Source organism: Ovis canadensis, chromosome 21 (assembly GCF_042477335.2).
Source record: "Ovis canadensis isolate MfBH-ARS-UI-01 breed Bighorn chromosome 21, ARS-UI_OviCan_v2, whole genome shotgun sequence".
Lineage (NCBI taxonomy): Eukaryota > Metazoa > Chordata > Mammalia > Artiodactyla > Bovidae > Ovis > Ovis canadensis.
This window is the reverse complement of record NC_091265.1, coordinates 29,060,574-29,070,432: the sequence shown is the minus strand read 5'-3', so window position 1 is coordinate 29,070,432 and position 9,859 is coordinate 29,060,574.

Genomic DNA, 9,859 nt, shown 5'->3' with positions numbered 1-9,859 from the left:
TACCAGAATATGCAAGGTTAGTTCTAGTTTACTCATGGCGCAACTCTGAGCACAATAATGAACACAAACAGGGCAGGAATACCTCACCAGCCACGAAGTGCTCTGCCCTGCACAGACAATATTCTTCAGAACCACTGAATTCACCTCGCCCCCTTATCCCAAGAAGTTGAGCATGGTCACACGGGATCCTAACACTCTCTCTCCTAGGGCCCTTATTGGGTGATGCTTGGATGCTCCTAAATCAACACTGTGGCCAGCAACTAGGCTTTACCATTCTGCCATATAGCCGCAGTCCCTTATGACAGTTTAATCCATCTAGCCATTATGCTTTTAAGAACCAATAAAGGCAAGCCAAAAATACATGCTCCGCCAATAGCAATAATTGCATGTACTCACTCATTCATTCACTCCATCTGATCCTTTCCTCACTTGGATACCACCAGACATGAAGACTGACCTGAGGTCCCAGAGCCTGAACTTTGTGTCTAATCTCCCCCAGTGAAAGCTCAGGCTGACTAAGGAACTGTGTAAATTGGGCTTAACCAATTTATATAACAAAAAGAGTTATTGAATACTTGTATATTCCAGCATTATTCTGGGTTGCAAAGAACAACAAAAAACAGGAAAAAAGAGCTGTTTATCTCATGGAGTTTTCATTCTGTGGGGTGGGACAGATCATAAATGAAATGATTAAGTTATATAAAGTGATGGATGCTAAACAGAAATCTAATGAAGGAAAGTGAATGGGGGAGGAGAACTCAACTCCAAAAGGTATCCTCAAAGAACACTGTAAAGCAACTATACTCCAAAAAAATCAAATATTAATAAAAAATAAAAAAAAGAAAGCCTCACTTGGAAAGTGATACTTTAGCAATGACCTAAATGAAATGAAGGAGAGGCTGCTAGTTGAGCTGCTTCAGGTAGGAAGCACTGTCAGATGGAAAAGTCATGGAGAGGAAGAGTTTTTGAGTCATGTGGCTCTCTCTACCACTGGCTAGTTTAGACAGGGTCAGTATATTGCATCTTCCCTGAGCCTCCATGCTCTCAACTGAAAAATAGAGACGAGAGCAGTTTTCTCAAAGGATTTTTGAGATTTCAATGTGATGATATACATAAAACATCTGTCATTTCATAGTAGCTCAATCAGTGCTACAGGTAGATAATTCATAAGTAGAGAGATGGGCAGATTTACAATGGGATGTAATCCTTGAAGATACAATGAGATAGGACAGGATAAGATAGAAGAGGGGAAGACAGGACAAGACAGGATACCCAAAGATGAGACACAGGTTTCTAGAGAGACAACAGATATCTAGGTCCACAAATTCCTGCTTTATTATTTGGCCTTTCCACAGCTGGAGCATCCAGGTATTGTACCCATAATTAGATTTCTGATCTATCCCCTAAACCGAGCTGTAACTCTAAAAATTAGTGTGACCCTGGACAAGTCACTCAGTGTTTCAGGATTTTACTCCCCTCATCATTTAAAGTGAACAAGGCATACTAAGAAATTACTACGCCTTCACTAGATCTCTTAATATAGGTTTCAATAAGGTCCAAAATTTGTTTTTATGGGCTTTACTACTTCTAAATAAAGAAGTCATAACTATTTATTCAAAAGGATGAATGGTTCTCCTTTTCTTGAAAACAGTGAGCTACTTAATATTTATTGAGCACCAACTATATCTATGACCTCTTTGTAGGATAACAGGAAGAGTTAAAACAAAGAAATATGCAACAGTGAAAACAATTAAAATTTTTTAAACAAATATACATTGTCCCAGACATTTTTGTTATGTATTTACACTGCTATATTTAAAATGGATAGCCAACAAAGACCTATTGTAGATCACATGGAACTCTGTTCAATGTTATGTGCCAGGCTGGATAGGAGGGGTTTTGAGGGAGAGTGGATACATGTATATACATATATGGCTGAGTCCCTTCATTGTTCTGCTGCTGCTAAGTCATTGCTAATCAGCTACACCCCAATACAAAATGCTTCTGGTGTTAAAAATTTTTAAATTTATAAAATAAAAGAAAGTCTATATCCTCACCTCTTATATTTGCAAATGTTACCATTTGAAAATATCTTCTATGTCAGTTTTTCATACATGTACAAGTGTAAAGTTACCTTAATTTCAAGTTTTTTAAGTTTACACTAGGCAATAAAAATTAATTCCACTTGACTAATAATCACAAAAACCTTTTGCATGACCATCTAAAATATGAAACAAACAAATAAGAAAAAATATGCCAATACCTTTCCCTTATCTCCATAAGATGACATACTATAAATTATAAACTTATGACCATTCATTCATTCATACCTGGAAGTAATTATGGAGAGACTTTCAAATATGTCAAAGCTATGGTTTTTCCAATAGTCGTGTATGGATGTGAGAGTGGGACCATAAAAAAAAGCTGAGCGCTGAAGAACATATGCCTTTGAACTATGGTGCTGGAGAAGATTCTTGAGAGTCCCTCACACAGCAAAGAGATCAAACCAGTCACTCCTGAAGGAAATCAATCCTAAATATTCATTAGAAAGACTGATGCTGAAGCTGAAGCTCCAATACTTGGCCACCTGATGTGAAGAACTGACTCATTTGAAAAGACCCTGATGCTGGGAAACACTGAAGGCAGGAGAAGGAGATGACAGGACGAGATGGTTGGGTGGCAACACCAACTCAATAGACGTGAGTTTCAGCAAGCTTCAGGAACTGGTGATGGAGAGGGAAGCCTGGCGTGCTGCAGTCCATGGGGTTGCAAAGTGTCAGACACGATTGAGCAACTCAACTGAACTGAGAGACAAACATGTAAGAATCCACATTCAGGGAACACGAATATGTCAAGACCCTTGCCTTGAGAAAGCACAGTCTAGTAGGAGAGACAAGAGAAAAAAAACTGCTAACATACTCAATGATAAATGCATAACCAATGTGAATACATGATACAGGTTTACCATTAAAAAAAAAAAGGTTGATAAATCAGCCCATGATTAATCAAAGATTTCACAGAAGCAATACATTCAAGAAATTTTCAAAATGAGCTTGTCGGGAAGACAGTTTTTCAGTAAATGTGCATTACACTCAAAATTTTTTAAAAAGTAATAGTCATTATTTCAAGGCGAGGGGAATACAGGTAATTATCTTTTCTCTTGGTTCTTTTTCCAGATTGAGTCCAAAACATGTTTTATTTCACTCATCAGAAAGTGATGCAATAATAATTCAAAATGAACTATGTTCTGTTTGTGTTTAAGGTCCTTCATTGTTACATAGTTAAAGCTAATTTTTCTTTAATTCATCTGAAGTAATAGCTGTCTGGTGACTAAAAAGGTAGAAATGTAATCTTTAGTTTCCAGGTAGAGAAGTAATACACTATTCAGTTCAGTTCAGCAGCTCAGTCGTGTCTGACTCTTTGCGACCCCATGAATCGCAGCATGCCAGGCCTCCCTGTCATTCACCATCTCCCGGAGTTCACTCAAACTCACGTCCATCAAGTTGGTGATGCCATCCAGCCATCTCATCTTCTGTCATCCCCTTTTCCTCCTGCCGCCAATCCCTCTCAGCATCAAAGTCTTTTCCAATGAGTCAACTAATCGCATCAGGTGCCAAAGTACTGGAGTTTCAGCTTTAACATCATTACTTCCAAAGAACACCCAGGGCTGATTTCCTTTAGAATGGACTGGTTGGATCACCTTGCAGTCCAAGGGACTCTCAAGAGCCTTCTCCAACACCACAGTTCAAAAGCATCAATTCTTCAGCACTCAGCTTTCTTCACAGTCCAACTCTCACATCCATACATGACCACAGGAAACACCATAGCCTTGACTAGACGGACCTTTGTTGGCAAAGTAATGTCTCTGCTTTTCAATATGTTATCTAGGTTGGTCATAACTTTCCTTCCAAGGAGTAAGCGTCTTTTAATTTCATGGCTGCAGTCACCATCTGCAGTGATTTTGGAGCCCAAAAATATAAAGTCTGACACTGTTTCCACATCTATTTCCCATGAAGTGATGGGATCGGATGCCATGATCTTTGTTTTCTGAATGTTGAGCTTTAAGCCAACTTTTTCACTCTCCACTTTCACTCACATCAAGAGGCTTTTTAGCTCCTCTTCACTTTCTGCTATAAGGGTGGTGTCATCTGCATATCTGAGGTTATCGATATTTCTCCCAGCAATCTTGATTCTAGCTTGTGTTTCTTCCAGCCCAGCATTTCTCATGATGTATTCTGCATAGAAGTTAAATAAGCAGGATAAAAATATACAGCTTTCACATACTCCTTTTCCTATTTGGAACCAGTATGTTGTTCCATGTCCAGTTCTAACTGTTGCTTCCTTACCGGCATACAGATTTCGCGAGAGGCAGGTTAGGTGGTCTGGTATTCCCATCTCTTGAAGAATTTTCCACAATTTATTGTGATCCACACAGTCAAAGGCTTTGGCATAGTCAATAAAGCAGAAATATATGTTTTTCTGGAACTCTCTTGCTTTTTCCATGATCCAGCGGATGTTGGCAATTTGATCTCTGGTTCCTCTGCCTTTTCTAAAACCAGCTTGAATATCTGGAAGTTCACAGTTCACATATTGCTGAAGCCTGGTTTGGAGAATTTTGAGCATTACTTTACTAGCATGTGAGATGAGTGCAATTGTGTGGTAGTTTGAGCATTCTTTGGTATTGCCTTTCTTTGGGACTGGAATGAAAACTGACCTTTTCCAGTCCTGTAGCCACTGCTGAATTTTCCAAATTTGCTGGCATATTGAGTGCAGCACTTTCACAGCATCACCTTTCAGGATTTGAAACAGCTCAACTGGAATTCCATCACCTCCTCTAGCTTTGTTTGTAGTGATGCTTTCTAAGGCCCACTTGACTTCACATTCCAGGATGTGATGAGTGATCACACCATCATGATTATCCAGGTGGTGAAGATCTTTTTTGTACAGTTCTTCTGTGTATTCTTGCCATGTCTTCTTAATATCTTCTGCTTCTGTTAGGTCCATACCATTTCTGTCCTTTATTGAGCCTATCTTTGCATGAAATGTTCCCTTGGTATCTCTAATTTTCTTGAAGAGATCTCTAGTCTTTCCCATTCTGTTGTTTTCCTCTATTTCTTTGCATTGATCACTGAGGAAGGCTTTCTTATCTCTTCTTGCTATTCTCTGGAACTCTGCATGCTTATATCTTTCCTTTTCTCTTTTGCTTTTTGCTTCTCTTCTTTTCACAGCTATTTGTAAGGCCTCCCCAGACAGCCATTTTGCTTTTTTGCATTTCTTTTCCATGGGGATGGTCTTGATCCCTGTCTCCTGTACAATGTCACGAACCTCCATCCATAGTTCATCAAGCACTCTATCTATCAGATCTAGTTCCTTAAATCTATTTCTCAATTCACTGTGCAATCATAAGAGATTTGATTTGGTCATACCTGAATGGTCTAATAGTTTTCCCTACTTTCTTCAATATAAGCCTGAATTTGACAATAAGGAGTTCATGATCTGAGCCATAGTCAGCTCCTGGTCTTATTTTTGCTGACTGTATAGAGCTTCTCCATCTTTGGCTGCAAAGAATATGATCAATCTGATTTCGGTGTTGACCATCTGGTGATGTCCATGTGTAGAGTCTTCTCTTGTGTTGTTGGAAGAGGGTGTTTGCTATGACCAGTGTGTGCTCTTGGCAAAATTCTATTAGCCTTTGCCCTGCTTCATTCCATATTCCAAGGCCAAATTTGCCTGTTACTCCAGGTGTTTCTTGACTTCCTACTTTTGCATTCCAGTCCCCTATAATGAAAAGGACATCTTTTTTGGGTGTTAGTTCTAAAAGGTCTTGTAGGTCTTCATAGAACCATTCAACTTCAGCTTCTTCAGTGTTACTGGTTGGAGTATAGATTTGGATTACTGTGATATTGAATGGTTTGCCTTGGAAATGAACAGAGATCATTCTGTCATTTTTGAGATTGCATCCAAGTACTGCATTTCAGACTCTTTTGTTGACCATGATGGCTACTCCATTTCTTCTAAGGGATTCCTGCCTGCAGTAGTAGATATAATGGAGTTCACTGATTCCTAGAATGTCGACATTCACTCTTGCCATCTCCTGTTTGACCACTTCCAATTTGCCTTGATTCATGGACCTGACATTCCAGGTTCCTATGCAATATTGCTCTTTACAGCATTGTTTTTGCTTTGGCTCCATCCCTTCATTCTTTCTGGAGTTATTTCTCCACTGATCTCCAGCAGCATATTGGGCACCTAATGACCTGGGGAGTTCCTCTTTCAATATCCTTTCATTTTGCCTTTTCATACTGTTCATGGGGTTCTCAAGGCAAGAATACTGAAGTGGCTTGCCATTCCCTTCTCCAGTGGACCACATTCTGTCAGACCTTTCCACCATGACCCACCCATCTTGGATGGCCCCACAGGGCATGGCTTAGTTTCACTGAGTTAGATAAGGCTGTGGTCCTAGTGTGATTAGATTGACTTGTTTTCTGTGATTATGGTTTCAGTGTGCCTGCCCTCTGATGACCTCTTGCAACACCTACAGTAGTAGCTAGTAGGTATTACCATGTACTAGGTAGAAAGCAGTCCAGAAACTTCTGCAGGTTCCAGTAAGCACTATCCCTTAAAGAAGATGAGACTTATATAGATCTAAGTCCCTCCTCATTCTCCATCCTAGGTCTTGCATCTTACCCAGTCCATGTACCTCATACTTCTATCATCTCTGAATATACTGTGCTGATCAGTGCTCTCTCCTATGACTGCAGTTTTTAAATTGTTTCCCAAACTTCTACACATGCTTCAAAACCTACCTTCTTTTGTAATGCCTCCTACTTCTAGAAAGTGAAGTAGGAACAAGACATGTCTATTCACTTTCTTCCCATAAAGAGAATCAAAGAGCCTTAAGAAAGGGCAATTCAAGCAGGGCTACCCTCAGCCCACTACCTTGCTTTGGAGAGCCCTTTGGACATGTTACTCCTGCAGCTCTGATCCCCAGTAATCCCTGCTAACATATTGTGTGATTCAACTCTTGTCTTCCTTACTTTCTATTGAGGGTAAGTAAGCTACACTCCTCCTCTGGCCTGGCCTAAGGGATTCCTAAAATACACTCCCTATGGTAACACAGTCACTGGGCAACTTAAACACAAGAATATCCATTCTGTGTAGTGATATTGATTCTATCATACTAACTAGATGCTTTGTCTGGCTAGAGAATAATTTTGTAATTTTACTTCATGCTTTGTTATACAAGTTCTCAATAAAAATGGAAAAATCATAGTTATGATTCAACAAATACAATTTGCAAAACAAAAAGTATTTGAGACACAATCCAAATTTTATTGAATTCTTACTATACGCCAGGCATTATACCTCATGGCGTACGTGTTCTAGTGCAGGAAACAGAATAATTATTTACAAATAAAAAGGGGATTAACCATTGGATAAAGACCTGCCTCTGGCATGAAAAATGAATACTTGGTGTCTTCTAGAGAAACTCCTCATGGTTTAATCCATAAATGTCATCCTGACAATACCAGATTTGGCTGAATATCCGTCCACTATGCTCACAACATACCCTAACCCTATTAACACATTTCTTGTTATTTTGAAATTATCTATTTATATTTCTATCTCTCCTGATATTGTGAGCTTCTCACAGACAGGAGTCATATCTCATATGATTTTTAGGATTTAACACAAGTTAATCATCCAGTGATAGGTCATTAAAAACAAATACATCGCGTTTCCCTGGTGGCTCAGTGGTAAAGAATCAACCTGCCAATGCAGGAGACATGGGTTGGATCCCTGATCCAGGAAGATCCCACACACAGTGGAGCAACTAAGCCAGTTGGCCACAACTTTGAGCCTCTGCAAAGAGCCCAGGAATTGCAGCTATGTGTCCTAGAGCCAATGCACCACAACAAGGAAAGCCACTGCAACGAGCAGCCCACACACCACAACTAGAGAGGAGCCCCCACTTGCCGAAACTAGAGAGAAGGCCATGCAGCAATGAAGACCAAGAACAGCCAAAAATAAATTATAAAAAGCCAAACACAATGACTACAAACTATTTACAGTAGTAGGGTCACATCCTAACCTCTATAAAATGCCCATAAATCTCTCCACATATTGATTAAACATGTAGCCTCAACAGACTCTGAAGAAAGTATTTCAACACACACAAAAATGTTGGCAAATATTCACCTACATTATGAGAGCTGAGTAGAGATAAAATCCATCTGGGTCAGTTCTCTTTGGTCTTCCTCTTCCCTATCAACTTTCAAATTGGGATAGGCTACCTCTAAAAATCTATATGAATATGCATGAGGAATGGAAAAAAAACACACAAGGTAAACAGATGATTCATCCTATATCAAGAAAGCCATGTTAATTTCAAAATAGGTGTATTATTTGAGTAGAATTCATAGTTTGTGTATGTCTTATAGATAAACCAAAAACTTCTGAATAATGTCCTGCTTTCACAGGATCTTACTGAATAATATCCTCCAAAAACAGGATGGGGAGGGTAGGGGGCAAGAAACTGGGAGGAACCACACTATACACCAACCTAGACAGCATATTCAAAAGCAGAGACATTACTTTGCCGACAAAGGTCCGTCTAGTCAAGGCTATGGTTTTTCCATTGGTCATGTATGCATGTGAGAGTTGGACTGTGAAGAAAGCTGAGTGCCGAAGAATTGATGCTTTTGAACTGTGGTGTTGGAGAAGACTCTTGAGAGTCCCTTGGACTGCAAGGAGATCCAACCAGTCCATTCTGAAGGAGATCAGTCCTGGGTGTTCTTTGGAAGGACTGATGTTAAAGCTGAAACTCCGGTACTTTGGCCACCTGATGCAATTAGTTGACTCATTGGAAAAGACCCTGATGCTGGGAGGGATTGGGGGCAGGAGGAGAAGGTGACGACCGAGGATGAGATGGCTGGGTGGCATCACCAACTCGATGGACATGAGTTTGAGTGAACTCTGGGAGTTGGCAATGGACAGGAAGGCCTGACATGCTGCGATTCATGGGGTTGCAAAGAGTTGGACATGACAGAGCGACTGAACTGAACTGAGCACTATACTCTGCCATCGAAGAAAGTTTAGTGGAAGAGCTTAAGATCCTCTAGTCAAAATCCATCCCTCATTTGAGAAAGCAAGTACATCATTTTACAGTACCATAAATGACAATTATTTGATGGGATGGAATCAGGAGAGGGGTGGGAGGGGGGTTCAAGATAGGAGACACATATGTACCCACAGCTGATTCATGTCAATGTATGGCAAAAACCACTACAATATTGTAAAGTAATCAGCCTCCAATTAAAATTAATAAATTTTAAAAAATAAAATCAACTTAAAATCAAATAAATACATAAATAAAAGTATGCCAGCTCTAAGTAATATTAAAGTTCTTCAATAACAATTTCCTTTTTTAGAACATGAAAAGATCCTCAAAGAGATAATATGGGATAGACCAGTTCTATCAAAAGAGAAATAAGAATAAATAAATAACAAAGTCAACTGTTTTTTTTTTTTTTTACTCTTGATACATTTAAAGAGAAACAGCATTCAGAATCATACAATCTGCCCTAACCTGGTACTGAATATTCAAGGTGTTTTTTTTTTCATATTTTCAAATATTTAAAGATCTAACTAAGAACAACAACAGCAAGGTTTTGTAGAAAAGTCTCAAGTCTTTTCCTTTTTATCATATATACTATTCTTTTATATTTCACTCCACTTCCCACACAATATAAAAGAAAATGGAGTTTACACATCTCCAAAAAAGTAAGTGGAGGGGTGCATAAAAAGAAAAATATTATTGTAAAACATGCATGAATTGAATGTACAACAATCTTGAAAA